The 17,401-nt window shown below is 41.4% G+C and overlaps 8 non-coding genes across 8 annotated transcripts; all 8 read left to right on the forward strand.

Moving 5' to 3' along the window:
- The first annotated feature begins 119 nt into the window (after positions 1-119).
- Positions 120-202, forward strand: TRNAL-CAG (transfer RNA leucine (anticodon CAG)). The gene has a single exon. It is a non-coding gene; the product is annotated as a tRNA-Leu (tRNA).
- An 809-nt stretch (positions 203-1,011) lies between these two features.
- Positions 1,012-1,094, forward strand: TRNAL-CAG (transfer RNA leucine (anticodon CAG)). The gene has a single exon. It is a non-coding gene; the product is annotated as a tRNA-Leu (tRNA).
- A 2,592-nt stretch (positions 1,095-3,686) lies between these two features.
- Positions 3,687-3,769, forward strand: TRNAL-CAG (transfer RNA leucine (anticodon CAG)). Its single transcript has one exon. It is a non-coding gene; the product is annotated as a tRNA-Leu (tRNA).
- A 1,700-nt stretch (positions 3,770-5,469) lies between these two features.
- Positions 5,470-5,552, forward strand: TRNAL-CAG (transfer RNA leucine (anticodon CAG)). The gene has a single exon. It is a non-coding gene; the product is annotated as a tRNA-Leu (tRNA).
- An 809-nt stretch (positions 5,553-6,361) lies between these two features.
- On the forward strand, positions 6,362-6,444 carry TRNAL-CAG (transfer RNA leucine (anticodon CAG)). The gene has a single exon. It is a non-coding gene; the product is annotated as a tRNA-Leu (tRNA).
- An 809-nt stretch (positions 6,445-7,253) lies between these two features.
- On the forward strand, positions 7,254-7,336 carry TRNAL-CAG (transfer RNA leucine (anticodon CAG)). Its single transcript has one exon. It is a non-coding gene; the product is annotated as a tRNA-Leu (tRNA).
- Positions 7,337-9,036: 1,700 nt separating this feature from the next.
- TRNAL-CAG (transfer RNA leucine (anticodon CAG)) lies at positions 9,037-9,119 on the forward strand. Its single transcript has one exon. It is a non-coding gene; the product is annotated as a tRNA-Leu (tRNA).
- A 1,699-nt stretch (positions 9,120-10,818) lies between these two features.
- Positions 10,819-10,901, forward strand: TRNAL-CAG (transfer RNA leucine (anticodon CAG)). Its single transcript has one exon. It is a non-coding gene; the product is annotated as a tRNA-Leu (tRNA).
- The last annotated feature ends 6,500 nt before the right edge of the window (positions 10,902-17,401 follow it).

Genomic DNA, 17,401 nt, shown 5'->3' on the forward strand with positions numbered 1-17,401 from the left:
ACTTGTGATGAGGAAGTGTTCTTGCTTAGATAAATAATTGGAATGTTTATTTCACATGAACCACGTGGATCGATTGCTGAGAATGGATTAAAATTTGCCTCTAGTGACACCATGCCACAGTCAGGATGGCCGAGCGGTCTAAGGCGCTGCGTTCAGGTCGCAGTCTCCCCTGGAGGCGTGGGTTCGAATCCCACTTCTGACAGCATGATGCTCTTTTGTGAATTAACAACAATTTTCTGTTTTGTGATTTCAATGAAGCTTAGCTATCGCAATAGAATTGAGAAATATTCGATAATGGAACAAGGCAGGAAAGTTTGGTGAATATAAATATGAGAAAATCAAAAGTCACACACAAAGAGTGATTGAGAGCATTACATATTTTGTATGGAGGGAAACACAATGCAAAAAATCACGTTGGTATGCAAGGGGTCGGCATAAAAACATGTAAAATGAAAATTAATAATACTGCTATGACTGTTATACAGCCAATTGTCTTCCTGTTGTAGGGCAAGTCGGATAGTGCGGCCCCCCTGGTGTGGATATGAAGTAACTTGATGATATTACGTGAATCAGTTCTGTGATATATTTTTCCGTGAACCATTGTCTCACAAAGGGCATAGACCAGCGCTGCACGACGTCCAAATGTACGCTTCATACCATGCATGAAACCAGCAGTATAATTTCCATTCAATTTGGCGATAAGATTCAGCAATATCCTCAATTAAACATGAGTAAGAATCACTGGATTTCCTTGACCAAATGCATCTTGGTTATGAATATTCTTCACGGATGTTTCTGAGTAAATATTGGAATTCCCTCCTTCTAGGATCATGCATCCGTCTAAATGACAACTAGGTTGTCCAAAAATGGTGGGTATTGTTTCGCTTGAATCACTTGTGATGAGGAAGTGTTCTTGCTTAGATAAATAATTGGAATGTTTATTTCACATGAACCACGTGGATCGATTGCTGAGAATGGATTAAAATTAGCCTCTAGTGACACCATGCCACAGTCAGGATGGCCGAGCGGTCTAAGGCGCTGCGTTCAGGTCGCAGTCTCCCCTGGAGGCGTGGGTTCGAATCCCACTTCTGACAGCATGATGCTCTTTTGTGAATTAACAACAATTTTCTGTTTTGTGATTTCAATGAAGCTTAGCTATCGCAATAGAATTGAGAAATATTCGATAATGGAACAAGGCAGGAAAGTTTGGTGAATATAAATATGAGAAAATCAAAAGTCACACACAAAGAGTGATTGAGAGCATTACATATTTTGTATGGAGGGAAACACAATGCAAAAAATCACGTTGGTATGCAAGGGGTCGGCATAAAAACATGTAAAATGAAAATTAATAATACTGCTATGACTGTTATACAACCAATTGTCTTCCTATTGTAGGGCAGGTCGGATAGTGCGGCCCCCCTGGTGTGGATATGAAGTAACTTGATGATGTTACGTGAATCAGTTCTGTGATATATTTTTCCGTGAACCATTGTCTCACACAGGGCATAGACCAGCGCTGCACGAAGTCCAAATGTACGCTTCATACCATGCATGACACCAGCAGTATAATTTCGATTAAATTTGGCGATAAGATTCAGCAATACCCTCAATTAAACATGAGTAAGAATCACTGGATTTCCTTGATCAAATGCATCTTGGTTATGAATATTCTTCACGGATGTTTCTGAGTAAATATTGGAATTCCCTCCTTCTAGGATCATGCATCCGTCTAAATGACAACTATGTTGTCCAAAAATGGTGGGTATTGTTTCGCTTGAATCACTTGTGATGAGGAAGTGTTCTTGCTTAGATAAATAATTGGAATGTTTATTTCACATGAACCACGTGGATCGATTGCTGAGAATGGATTAAAATTTGCCTCTAGTGACACCATGCCACAGTCAGGATGGCCGTGCGGTCTAAGGCGCTGCGTTCAGGTCGCAGTCTCTCCTGGAGGCGTGGGTTCGAATCCCACTTCTGACAGCATGATGCTCTTTTGTGAATTAACAACAATTTTCTGTTTTGTGATTTCAATGAAACTTAGCTATCGCAATAGAATTGAGAAATATTCGATAATGGAACAAGGCAGGAAAGTTTGGTGGATATAAATATGAGAAAAACAAAAGTCACACACAAAGAGTGATTGAGAGCATTACATATTTTGTATGGAGGGAAACACAATGCAAAAAATCACGTTGGTATGCAAGGGGTCGGCATAAAAACATGTAAAATGAAAATTAATAATACTGCTATGACTGTTATACAACCAATTGTCTTCCTATTGTAGGGCAGGTCGGATAGTGCGGCCCCCCTGGTGTGGATATGAAGTAACTTGATGATGTTACGTGAATCAGTTCTGTGATATATTTTTCCGTGAACCATTGTCTCACACAGGGCATAGACCAGCGCTGCACGAAGTCCAAATGTACGCTTCATACCATGCATGACACCAGCAGTATAATTTCGATTAAATTTGGCGATAAGATTCAGCAATACCCTCAATTAAACATGAGTAAGAATCACTGGATTTCCTTGATCAAATGCATCTTGGTTATGAATATTCTTCACGGATGTTTCTGAGTAAATATTGGAATTCCCTCCTTCTAGGATCATGCATCCGTCTAAATGACAACTTGGTTGTCCAAAAATGGTGGGTATTGTTTCGCTTGAATCACTTGTGATGAGGAAGTGTTCTTGCTTAGATAAATAATTGGAATGTTTATTTCACATGAACCACGGTGATCGATTGCTGAGAATGGATTAAAATTTGCCTCTAGTGACACCATGCCACAGTCAGGATGGCCGAGCGGTCTAAGGCGCTGCCTTCAGGTCTCAGTCTCCCCTGGACGCGTGGGTTCGAATCCCACTTCTGACAGCATGATGCTCTTTTGTGAATTAACAACAATTTTCTGTTTTGTGATTACAATGAAACCTAGCTATCGCAATAGAATTGAGAAATATTCGATAATGGAACAAGGCAGGAAAGTTTGGTGGATATAAATATGAGAAAAACAAAAGTCACACACAAAGAGTGATTGAGAGCATTACATATTTTGTATGGAGGGAAACACAATGCAAAAAATCACGTTGGTATGCAAGGGGTCGGCATAAAAACATGTAAAATGAAAATTAATAATACTGCTATGACTGTTATACAACCAATTGTCTTCCTGTTGTAGGGCAGGTCAGATTGTGCGGCCCCCCTGGTGTGGATATGAATAACTTGATGATGTTACGTGATTCAGTTCTGTGATATCTTTTTCCGTCAACCATTGTCTCACAAAGGGCATAGACCAGCGCTGCACGAAGTCCAAATGTACGCTTCATACCATGCATGACACCAGCAGTATAATTTCGATTCAATTTGGCGATACGATTCAGCAATACCCTCAATTAAACATGAGTAAGAATCACTGGATTTCCTTGATCAAATGCATCTTGGTTATGAATATTCTTCACGGATGTTTCTGAGTAAATATTGGAATTCCCTCCTTCTAGGATCATGCATCCGTCTAAATGACAACTAGGTTGTCCAAAAATGGTGGGTATTGTTTCGCTTGAATCACTTGTGATGAGGAAGTGTTCTTGCTTAGATAAATAATTGGAATGTTTATTTCACATGAACCACGTGGATCGATTGCTGAGAATGGATTAAAATTAGCCTCCAGTGACACCATGCCACAGTCAGGATGGCCGAGCGGTCTAAGGCGCTGCGTTCAGGTCGCAGTCTCCCCTGGAGGCCTGGGTTCGAATCCCACTTCTGACAGCATGATGCTCTTTTGTGAATTAACAACAATTTTCTGTTTTGTGATTTCAATGAAACTTAGCTTTCGCAATAGAATTGAGAAATATTCGATAATGGAACAAGGCAGGAAAGTTTGGTGGATATAAATATGAGAAAAACAAAAGTCACACACAAAGAGTGATTGAGAGCATTACATATTTTGTATGGAGGGAAATACAATGCAAAAAATCACGTTGGTATGCAAGGGGTCGGCATAAAAACATGTAAAATGAAAAGTAATAATACTGCTATGACTGTTATACAACCAATTGTCTTCCTGTTGTCGGGCAGGTCAGATAGTGCGGCCCCCCTGGTGTGGATATGAATAACTTGATGATGTTACGTGAATCAGTTCTGTGATATCTTTTTCCGTCAACCATTGTCTCACAAAGGGCATAGACCAGCGCTGCACGAAGTCCAAATGTACGCTTCATACCATGCATGACACCAGCAGTATAATTTCGATTCAATTTGGCGATACGATTCAGCAATACCCTCAATTAAACATGAGTAAGAATCACTGGATTTCCTTGACCAAATGCATCTTGGTTATGAATATTCTTCACGGATGTTTCTGAGTAAATATTTGAATTCCCTCCTTCTAGGATCATGCATCCGTCTAAATGACAACTAGGTTGTCCAAAAATGGTGGGTATTGTTTCGCTTGAATAACTTGTGATGAGGAAGTGTTCTTGCTTAGATAAATAATTGGAATGTTTATTTCACATGAACCACGTGGATCGATTGCTGAGAATGGATTAAAATTAGCCTCTAGTGACACCATGCCACAATCAGGATGGCCGAGTGGTCTAAGGCGCTGCGTTCAGGTCGCAGTCTCCCATCGAGGCGTGGGTTCGAATCCCACTTCTGACAGCATGATGCTCTTTTGTGAATTAACAACAATTTTCTGTTTTGTGATTTCAATGAAGCTTAGCTATCGCAATAGAATTGAGAAATATTCGATAATGGAACAAGGCAGGAAAGTTTGGTGAATATAAATATGAGAAAATCAAAAGTCACACACAAAGAGTGATTGAGAGCATTACATATTTTGTATGGAGGGAAACACAATGCAAAAAATCACGTTGGTATGCAAGGGGTCGGCATAAAAACATGTAAAATGAAAATTAATAATACTGCTATGACTGTTATACAACCAATTGTCTTCCTATTGTAGGGCAGGTCGGATAGTGCGGCCCCCCTGGTGTGGATATGAAGTAACTTGATGATGTTACGTGAATCAGTTCTGTGATATATTTTTCCGTGAACCATTGTCTCACACAGGGCATAGACCAGCGCTGCACGAAGTCCAAATGTACGCTTCATACCATGCATGACACCAGCAGTATAATTTCGATTAAATTTGGCGATAAGATTCAGCAATACCCTCAATTAAACATGAGTAAGAATCACTGGATTTCCTTGATCAAATGCATCTTGGTTATGAATATTCTTCACGGATGTTTCTGAGTAAATATTGGAATTCCCTCCTTCTAGGATCATGCATCCGTCTAAATGACAACTATGTTGTCCAAAAATGGTGGGTATTGTTTCGCTTGAATCACTTGTGATGAGGAAGTGTTCTTGCTTAGATAAATAATTGGAATGTTTATTTCACATGAACCACGTGGATCGATTGCTGAGAATGGATTAAAATTTGCCTCTAGTGACACCATGCCACAGTCAGGATGGCCGAGCGGTCTAAGGCGCTGCGTTCAGGTCGCAGTCTCCCCTGGAGGCGTGGGTTCGAATCCCACTTCTGACAGCATGATGCTCTTTTGTGAATTAACAACAATTTTCTGTTTTGTGATTTCAATGAAGCTTAGCTATCGCAATAGAATTGAGAAATATTCGATAATGGAACAAGGCAGGAAAGTTTGGTGAATATAAATATGAGAAAATCAAAAGTCACACACAAAGAGTGATTGAGAGCATTACATATTTTGTATGGAGGGAAACACAATGCAAAAAATCACGTTGGTATGCAAGGGGTCGGCATAAAAACATGTAAAATGAAAATTAATAATACTGCTATGACTGTTATACAGCCAATTGTCTTCCTGTTGTAGGGCAAGTCGGATAGTGCGGCCCCCCTGGTGTGGATATGAAGTAACTTGATGATATTACGTGAATCAGTTCTGTGATATATTTTTCCGTGAACCATTGTCTCACAAAGGGCATAGACCAGCGCTGCACGACGTCCAAATGTACGCTTCATACCATGCATGAAACCAGCAGTATAATTTCCATTCAATTTGGCGATAAGATTCAGCAATATCCTCAATTAAACATGAGTAAGAATCACTGGATTTCCTTGACCAAATGCATCTTGGTTATGAATATTCTTCACGGATGTTTCTGAGTAAATATTGGAATTCCCTCCTTCTAGGATCATGCATCCGTCTAAATGACAACTAGGTTGTCCAAAAATGGTGGGTATTGTTTCGCTTGAATCACTTGTGATGAGGAAGTGTTCTTGCTTAGATAAATAATTGGAATGTTTATTTCACATGAACCACGTGGATCGATTGCTGAGAATGGATTAAAATTAGCCTCTAGTGACACCATGCCACAGTCAGGATGGCCGAGCGGTCTAAGGCGCTGCGTTCAGGTCGCAGTCTCCCCTGGAGGCGTGGGTTCGAATCCCACTTCTGACAGCATGATGCTCTTTTGTGAATTAACAACAATTTTCTGTTTTGTGATTTCAATGAAGCTTAGCTATCGCAATAGAATTGAGAAATATTCGATAATGGAACAAGGCAGGAAAGTTTGGTGAATATAAATATGAGAAAATCAAAAGTCACACACAAAGAGTGATTGAGAGCATTACATATTTTGTATGGAGGGAAACACAATGCAAAAAATCACGTTGGTATGCAAGGGGTCGGCATAAAAACATGTAAAATGAAAATTAATAATACTGCTATGACTGTTATACAACCAATTGTCTTCCTATTGTAGGGCAGGTCGGATAGTGCGGCCCCCCTGGTGTGGATATGAAGTAACTTGATGATGTTACGTGAATCAGTTCTGTGATATATTTTTCCGTGAACCATTGTCTCACACAGGGCATAGACCAGCGCTGCACGAAGTCCAAATGTACGCTTCATACCATGCATGACACCAGCAGTATAATTTCGATTAAATTTGGCGATAAGATTCAGCAATACCCTCAATTAAACATGAGTAAGAATCACTGGATTTCCTTGATCAAATGCATCTTGGTTATGAATATTCTTCACGGATGTTTCTGAGTAAATATTGGAATTCCCTCCTTCTAGGATCATGCATCCGTCTAAATGACAACTATGTTGTCCAAAAATGGTGGGTATTGTTTCGCTTGAATCACTTGTGATGAGGAAGTGTTCTTGCTTAGATAAATAATTGGAATGTTTATTTCACATGAACCACGTGGATCGATTGCTGAGAATGGATTAAAATTTGCCTCTAGTGACACCATGCCACAGTCAGGATGGCCGTGCGGTCTAAGGCGCTGCGTTCAGGTCGCAGTCTCCCCTGGAGGCGTGGGTTCGAATCCCACTTCTGACAGCATGATGCTCTTTTGTGAATTAACAACAATTTTCTGTTTTGTGATTTCAATGAAACTTAGCTATCGCAATAGAATTGAGAAATATTCGATAATGGAACAAGGCAGGAAAGTTTGGTGGATATAAATATGAGAAAAACAAAAGTCACACACAAAGAGTGATTGAGAGCATTACATATTTTGTATGGAGGGAAACACAATGCAAAAAATCACGTTGGTATGCAAGGGGTCGGCATAAAAACATGTAAAATGAAAATTAATAATACTGCTATGACTGTTATACAACCAATTGTCTTCCTATTGTAGGGCAGGTCGGATAGTGCGGCCCCCCTGGTGTGGATATGAAGTAACTTGATGATGTTACGTGAATCAGTTCTGTGATATATTTTTCCGTGAACCATTGTCTCACACAGGGCATAGACCAGCGCTGCACGAAGTCCAAATGTACGCTTCATACCATGCATGACACCAGCAGTATAATTTCGATTAAATTTGGCGATAAGATTCAGCAATACCCTCAATTAAACATGAGTAAGAATCACTGGATTTCCTTGATCAAATGCATCTTGGTTATGAATATTCTTCACGGATGTTTCTGAGTAAATATTGGAATTCCCTCCTTCTAGGATCATGCATCCGTCTAAATGACAACTTGGTTGTCCAAAAATGGTGGGTATTGTTTCGCTTGAATCACTTGTGATGAGGAAGTGTTCTTGCTTAGATAAATAATTGGAATGTTTATTTCACATGAACCACGGTGATCGATTGCTGAGAATGGATTAAAATTTGCCTCTAGTGACACCATGCCACAGTCAGGATGGCCGAGCGGTCTAAGGCGCTGCCTTCAGGTCTCAGTCTCCCCTGGACGCGTGGGTTCGAATCCCACTTCTGACAGCATGATGCTCTTTTGTGAATTAACAACAATTTTCTGTTTTGTGATTACAATGAAACCTAGCTATCGCAATAGAATTGAGAAATATTCGATAATGGAACAAGGCAGGAAAGTTTGGTGGATATAAATATGAGAAAAACAAAAGTCACACACAAAGAGTGATTGAGAGCATTACATATTTTGTATGGAGGGAAACACAATGCAAAAAATCACGTTGGTATGCAAGGGGTCGGCATAAAAACATGTAAAATGAAAATTAATAATACTGCTATGACTGTTATACAACCAATTGTCTTCCTGTTGTAGGGCAGGTCAGATTGTGCGGCCCCCCTGGTGTGGATATGAATAACTTGATGATGTTACGTGATTCAGTTCTGTGATATCTTTTTCCGTCAACCATTGTCTCACAAAGGGCATAGACCAGCGCTGCACGAAGTCCAAATGTACGCTTCATACCATGCATGACACCAGCAGTATAATTTCGATTCAATTTGGCGATACGATTCAGCAATACCCTCAATTAAACATGAGTAAGAATCACTGGATTTCCTTGATCAAATGCATCTTGGTTATGAATATTCTTCACGGATGTTTCTGAGTAAATATTGGAATTCCCTCCTTCTAGGATCATGCATCCGTCTAAATGACAACTAGGTTGTCCAAAAATGGTGGGTATTGTTTCGCTTGAATCACTTGTGATGAGGAAGTGTTCTTGCTTAGATAAATAATTGGAATGTTTATTTCACATGAACCACGTGGATCGATTGCTGAGAATGGATTAAAATTAGCCTCCAGTGACACCATGCCACAGTCAGGATGGCCGAGCGGTCTAAGGCGCTGCGTTCAGGTCGCAGTCTCCCCTGGAGGCCTGGGTTCGAATCCCACTTCTGACAGCATGATGCTCTTTTGTGAATTAACAACAATTTTCTGTTTTGTGATTTCAATGAAACTTAGCTTTCGCAATAGAATTGAGAAATATTCGATAATGGAACAAGGCAGGAAAGTTTGGTGGATATAAATATGAGAAAAACAAAAGTCACACACAAAGAGTGATTGAGAGCATTACATATTTTGTATGGAGGGAAATACAATGCAAAAAATCACGTTGGTATGCAAGGGGTCGGCATAAAAACATGTAAAATGAAAAGTAATAATACTGCTATGACTGTTATACAACCAATTGTCTTCCTGTTGTCGGGCAGGTCAGATAGTGCGGCCCCCCTGGTGTGGATATGAATAACTTGATGATGTTACGTGAATCAGTTCTGTGATATCTTTTTCCGTCAACCATTGTCTCACAAAGGGCATAGACCAGCGCTGCACGAAGTCCAAATGTACGCTTCATACCATGCATGACACCAGCAGTATAATTTCGATTCAATTTGGCGATACGATTCAGCAATACCCTCAATTAAACATGAGTAAGAATCACTGGATTTCCTTGACCAAATGCATCTTGGTTATGAATATTCTTCACGGATGTTTCTGAGTAAATATTTGAATTCCCTCCTTCTAGGATCATGCATCCGTCTAAATGACAACTAGGTTGTCCAAAAATGGTGGGTATTGTTTCGCTTGAATAACTTGTGATGAGGAAGTGTTCTTGCTTAGATAAATAATTGGAATGTTTATTTCACATGAACCACGTGGATCGATTGCTGAGAATGGATTAAAATTAGCCTCTAGTGACACCATGCCACAATCAGGATGGCCGAGTGGTCTAAGGCGCTGCGTTCAGGTCGCAGTCTCCCATCGAGGCGTGGGTTCGAATCACACTTCTGACAGCATGATGCTCTTTTGTGAATTAACAACAATTTTATGTTTTGTGATTTCAATTAAACTTAGCTATCGCAATAGAATTGAGAAATATTCGATAATGGAACAAGGAAAGAAAGTTTGGTGGATATAAATATGAGAAAAACAAAAGTCACACACAAAGAGTGATTGAGAGCATTACATATTTTGTATGGAGGGAAATACAATGCAAAAAATCACGTTGGTATGCAAGGGGTCGGCATAAAAACATGTAAAATGAAAAGTAATAATACTGCTATGACTGTTATACAACCAATTGTCTTCCTGTTGTCGGGCAGGTCAGATAGTGCGGCCCCCCTGGTGTGGATATGAATAACTTGATGATGTTACGTGAATCAGTTCTGTGATATCTTTTTCCGTGAACCATTGTCTCACCAAGGGCATAGACCAGCGCTGCACGAAGTCCAAATGTACGCTTCATACCATGCATGACACCAGCAGTATAATTTCGATTCAATTTGGCGATACGATTCAGCAATACCCTCAATTAAACATGAGTAAGAATCACTGGATTTCCTTGATCAAATGCATCTTGGTTATGAATATTCTTCACGGATGTTTCTGAGTAAATATTGGAATTCCCTCCTTCTAGGATCATGCATCCGTCTAAATGACAACTAGGTTGTCCAAAAATGGTGGGTATTGTTTCGCTTGAATCACTTGTGATGAGGAAGTGTTCTTGCTTAGATAAATAATTGGAATGTTTATTTCACATGAACCACGTGGATCGATTGCTGAGAATGGATTAAATTTAGCCTCTAGTGACACCATGCCACAGTCAGGATGGCCGAGCGGTCTAAAGCACTGCGTTCAGGTCGCAGTCTCCCCTGGAGGTGTGGGTTCGAATCCCACTTCTGACAGCATGATGCTCTTTTGTGAATTAACAACAATTTTCTGTTTTGTGATTTCAATGAAGCTTAGCTATCGCAATAGAATTGAGAAATATTCGATAATGGAACAAGGCAGGAAAGTTTGGTGGATATAAATATGAGAAAAACAAAAGTCACACACAAAGAGTGATTGAGAGCATTACATATTTTGTATGGAGGGAAATACAATGCAAAAAATCACGTTGGTATGCAAGGGGTCGGCATAAAAACATGTAAAATGAAAAGTAATAATACTGCTATGACTGTTATACAACCAATTGTCTTCCTGTTGTCGGGCAGGTCAGATAGTGCGGCCCCCCTGGTGTGGATATGAATAACTTGATGATGTTACGTGAATCAGTTCTGTGATATCATTTTCCGTCAACCATTGTCTCACAAAGGGCATAGACCAGCGCTGCACGAAGTCCAAATGTACGCTTCATACCATGCATGACACCAGCAGTATAATTTCGATTCAATTTGGCGATACGATTCAGCAATACCCTCAATTAAACATGAGTAAGAATCACTGGATTTCCTTGACCAAATGCATCTTGGTTATGAATATTCTTCACGGATGTTTCTGAGTAAATATTGGAATTCCCTCCTTCTAGGATCATGCATCCGTCTAAATGACAACTAGGTTGTCCAAAAATGGTGGGTATTGTTTCGCTTGAATCACTTGTGATGAGGAAGTGTTCTTGCTTAGATAAATAATTGGAATGTTTATTTCACATGAACCACGTGGATCGATTGCTGAGAATGGATTAAATTTAGCCTCTAGTGACACCATGCCACAGTCAGGATGGCCGAGTGGTCTAAGGCGCTGCGTTCAGGTCGCAGTCTCCCATCGAGGCGTGGGTGCGAATCACACTTCTGACAGCATGATGCTCTTTTGTGAATTAACAACAATTTTATGTTTTGTGATTTCAATTAAACTTAGCTATCGCAATAGAATTGAGAAATATTCGATAATGGAACAAGGAAAGAAAGTTTGGTGGATATAAATATGAGAAAAACAAAAGTCACACACAAAGAGTGATTGAGAGCATTACATATTTTGTATGGAGGGAAACAATGCAAAAAATCACGTTGGTATGCAAGGGGTCGGCATAAAAACATGTAAAATGAAAATTAATAATACTGCTATGACTGTTATACAACCAATTGTCTTCCTGTTGTAGGGCAGGTCAGATTGTGCGGCCCCCCTGGTGTGGATATGAATAACTTGATGATGTTACGTGATTCAGTTCTGTGATATCTTTTTCCGTCAACCATTGTCGCACAAAGGGCATAGACCAGCGCTGCACGAAGTCCAAATGTACGCTTCATGCCATGCATGACACCAGCAGTATAATTTCGATTCAATTTGGCGATAAGATTTAGCAATATCCTCAATTAAACATGCGTAAGAATCACTGGATTTCCTGAATCAAATGCATCTTGGTTATGAATATTCTTCACGGATGTTTCTGAGTAAATATTGGAATTCCCTCCTTCTAGGATCATGCATCCGTCTAAATGACAACTTGGTTGTCCAAAAATGGTGGGTATTGTTTCGCTTGAATCACTTGTGATGAGGAAGTGTTCTTGCTTAGATAAATAATTGGAATGTTTATTTCACATGAACCACGTGGATCGATTGCTGAGAATGGATTAAAATTAGCCTCTAGAGACACCATGCCACAATCAGGATGGCCGAGTGGTCTAAGGCGCTGCGTTCAGGTCGCAGTCTCCCATCGAGGCGTGGGTTCGAATCACACTTCTGAGAGCATGATGCTCTTTTGTGAATTAACAACAATTTTATGTTTTGTGATTTCAATGAAGCTTAGCTATCGCCATAGAATTGAGAAATATTCGATAATGGAACAAGGCAGGAAAGTTTGGTGGATATAAATATGAGAAAAACAAAAGTCACACACAAAGAGTGATTGAGAGCATTACATATTTTGTATGGAGGGAAACACAATGCAAAAAATCACGTTGGTATGCAAGGGGTCGGCATAAAAACATGTAAAATGAAAAGTAATAATACTGCTATGACTGTTATACAACCAATTGTCTTCCTGTTGTCGGGCAGGTCAGATAGTGCGGCCCCCCTGGTGTGGATATGAATAACTTGATGTTGTTACGTGAATCAGTTCTGTGATATCTTCTTCCGTGAACCATTGTCTCACCAAGGGCATAGACCAGCGCTGCACGAAGTCCAAATGTACGCTTCATACCATGCATGACACCAGCAGTATAATTTCGATTCAATTTGGCGATACGATTCAGCAATACCCTCAATTAAACATGAGTAAGAATCACTGGATTTCCTTGATCAAATGCATCTTGGTTATGAATATTCTTCACGGATGTTTCTGAGTAAATATTGGAATTCCCTCCTTCTAGGATCATGCATCCGTCTAAATGACAACTAGGTTGTCCAAAAATGGTGGGTATTGTTTCGCTTGAATCACTTGTGATGAGGAAGTGTTCTTGCTTAGATAAATAATTGGAATGTTTATTTCACATGAACCACGTGGATCGATTGCTGAGAATGGATTAAATTTAGCCTCTAGTGACACCATGCCACAGTCAGGATGGCCGAGTGGTCTAAGGCGCTGCGTTCAGGTCGCAGTCTCCCATCGAGGCGTGGGTTCGAATCACACTTCTGACAGCATGATGCTGTTTTGTGAATTAACAACAATTTTATGTTTTGTGATTTCAATTAAACTTAGCTATCGCAATAGAATTGAGAAATATTCGATAATGGAACAAGGAAAGAAAGTTTGGTGGATATAAATATGAGAAAAACAAAAGTCACACACAAAGAGTGATTGAGAGCATTACATATTTTGTATGGAGGGAAACAATGCAAAAAATCACGTTGGTATGCAAGGGGTCGGCATAAAAACATGTAAAATGAAAATTAATAATACTGCTATGACTGTTATACAACCAATTGTCTTCCTGTTGTAGGGCAGGTCAGATTGTGCGGCCCCCCTGGTGTGGATATGAATAACTTGATGATGTTACGTGATTCAGTTCTGTGATATCTTTTTCCGTCAACCATTGTCTCACAAAGGGCATAGACCAGCGCTGCTCGAAGTCCAAATGTACGCTTCATACCATGCATGACACCAGCAGTATAATTTCGATTCAATTTGGCGATAAGATTCAGCAATATCCTCAATTAAACATGAGTAAGAATCACTAGATTTCCTTGATCAAATGCATCTTGGTTATGAATATTCTTCACGGATGTTTCTGAGTAAATATTGGAATTCCCTCCTTCTAGGATCATGCATCCGTCTAAATGACAACTTGGTTGTCCAAAAATGGTGGGTATTGTTTCGCTTGAATCACTTGTGATGAGGAAGTGTTCTTGCTTAGATAAATAATTGGAATGTTTATTTCACATGAACCACGTGGATCGATTGCTGAGAATGGATTAAAATTAGCCTCTAGAGACACCATGCCACAGTCAGGATGACCGAGAGGTCTACGGCGCTGCGTTCAGGTCGCAGTCTCCCCTGGAGGCGTGGGTTCGAATCCCACTTCTGACAGCATGATGCTCTTTTGTGAATTAACAACATTTTCTGTTTTGTGATTTCAATGAAACTTAGCTATCGCAATAGAATTGAGAAATATTCGATAATGGAACAAGGCAGGAAAGTTTGGTGGATATAAATATGAGAAAAACAAAAGTCACACACAAAGAGTGATTGAGAGCATTACATATTTTGTATGGAGGGAAACACAATGCAAAAAATCACGTTGGTATGCAAGGGGTCGGCATAAAAACATGTAAAATGAAAAGTAATAATACTGCTATGACTGTTATACAACCAATTGTCTTCCTGTTGTCGGGCAGGTCAGATAGTGCGGCCCCCCTGGTGTGGATATGAATAACTTGATGATGTTACGTGAATCAGTTCTGTGATATCTTTTTCCGTGAACCATTGTCTCACCAACGGCATAGACCAGCGCTGCACGAAGTCCAAATGTACGCTTCATACCATGCATGACACCAGCAGTATAATTTCGATTCAATTTGGCGATACGATTCAGCAATACCCTCAATTAAACATGAGTAAGAATCACTGGATTTCCTTGATCAAATGCATCTTGGTTATGAATATTCTTCACGGATGTTTCTGAGTAAATATTGGAATTCCCTCCTTCTAGGATCATGCATCCGTCTAAATGACAACTTGGTTGTCCAAAAATGGTGGGTATTGTTTCGCTTGAATCACTTGTGATGAGGAAGTGTTCTTGCTTAGATAAATAATTGGAATGTTTATTTCACATGAACCACGTGGATCGATTGCTGAGAATGGATTAAAATTAGCCTCTAGTGACGCCATGCCACAGTCAGGATGGCCGAGTGGTCTAAGGCGCTGCGTTCAGGTCGCAGTCTCCCCTGTAGGCGTGGGTTCGAATCCTACTTCTGACAGCATGATGCTCTTTTTTGAATTAACAACAATTTTCTGTTTTGTGATTTCAATGAAGCTTAGCTATCGCAATAGAATTGAGAAATATTCGATAATGGAACAAGGCAGGACAGTTTGGTGGATATAAATATGAGAAAAACAAAAGTCACACACAAAGAGTGATTGAGAGCATTACATATTTTGTATGGAGGGAAACACAATGCAAAAAATCACGTAGGTATGCAAGGGGTCGGCATAAAAACATGTAAAATGAAAAGTAATAATACTGCTATGACTGTTATACAACCAATTGTCTTCCTGTTGTCGGGCAGGTCAGATAGTGCGCCCCCCCTGGTGTGGATATGAAGTAACTTGATGATATTACGTGAATCAGTTCTGTGATATCTTTTTCCGTGAACCATTGTCTCACAAAGGGCATAGACTAGCGCTGCACGTCGTCCAAATCTACGCTTCATACCATGCATGACACCAGCAGTATAATTTCGATTAAATTTGGCGATAAGATTCAGCAATATCCTCAATTAAACATGAGTTAGAATCACTGGATTTCCTTGATCAAATGCATCTTGGAGATGAACATTCTTCACGGATGTTTCTGAGTAAATATTGGAATTCCCTCCTTCTAGGATCATGCATCCGTCTAAATGACAACTTGGTTGTCCAAAAATGGTGGGTATTGTTTCGCTTGAATCACTTGTGATGAGGAAGTGTTCTTGCTTATGTAGTGGTGGTGTTGACGTGCGCCGACTGTGACAGTGATGGATCACGGGGCGGCGCGGGGTGCTGGGTTGGGCACGCGTTGTGGGCGTGGTGTGGACGCGCGCGCCGGGAGTGACAGATGACGGGGCGGCGCGGCGTGGGTGCTGAGGCACGCTGAGATGTGGGAAAACAGGATCGTAGCCAGCGCCCAGTGATTGGTCGAATAGGATGGGTGCTTGCAGCGACGTCCGCAGGTGGGGTATAAAGTGGGACGCGCGAGAGCACTCGGGGAGAGTTACCCAGTTGAAGACCAGAAGACGGAGCTGAAGACCTAGTGCCCCGAGACTCCTAGTCCCGCCGTCCTTGTGGGGACCGGGGCCCTGTGTGGCTCGGAGGCGAGACTGTGGGACCCGGGGTCCGACGCCCACGTGGGTCGGGCTGGGGACCCACAGTCAAGACGGACACCCCGGGCAGGGAGTGTCCCGAGTAGCTCAGTGGGCGTTAGTCGCCAGGGTAGCTAAGTGGGTGTTGGTCACCCGAGTAGCTCAGTGGGCGTTAGTCGCCGAGTAGCTAAGTGGGTGTTGGTCACCCGAGTAGCTCAGTGGGCGTTAGTCGCCAGGGTAGCTAAGTGGGTGTTTGTCACCCGAGATACTAAGTGGGTGTTTGTCACCCGAGATACTAAGTGGGTGTTTGTCACCCGAGTAGCTCAGTGGGCGTTAGTCGCCAGAATAGCTCAGTGGGCGTTAGTCGCCAGGGTAGCTAAGAGGGCGTTAGTCGCCAGGGTAGCTAAGAGGGTGTTAGTCACCCGAGTAGCTCAGTGGGCGTTAGTCGCCAGAATAGCTCAGTGGGCGTTAGTCGCCAGGGTAGCTAAGAGGGCGTTAGTCGCCAGGGTAGCTAAGAGGGTGTTAGTCACCCGAGTAGCTCAGTGGGCGTTAGTCGCCAGAATAGCTCAGTGGGCGTTAGTCGCCAGGGTAGCTAAGAGGGCGTTAGTCGCCAGGGTAGCTAAGAGGGTGTTAGTCACCGAGTAGCTAAGTGGGTGTTAGTCACCCGAGTAGCTGAGTGGGTGTTAGTCACCTGTGAACGAGTTTGGTAAAATAAAGAGTGTGTTACCCGTGAAGTCGTCTCCCGCCGAGTTACTACATTACAACTGGCGTCAGAAGTAAACCTGTCTTCAAGAAGAATGGACACGAGGAAGACTACCCGTACCCACGAGCGAGGTCGGGAAGACGACGGCGTACCGGGGACACCAACCTCGGGAGGAGAGGACGAGGAGTTGCCGCCGATGCAGCACTTCGCGGTGATGGCCGACGCTCCGCTCGCCTCCGACACCAGCCTCCAAGACGCACACTCCAG

Source organism: Lampetra planeri, chromosome 24 (assembly GCF_965212315.1).
Source record: "Lampetra planeri chromosome 24, kcLamPlan1.2.h2, whole genome shotgun sequence".
NCBI classification, from domain to species: Eukaryota; Metazoa; Chordata; class Hyperoartia; order Petromyzontiformes; family Petromyzontidae; genus Lampetra; species Lampetra planeri.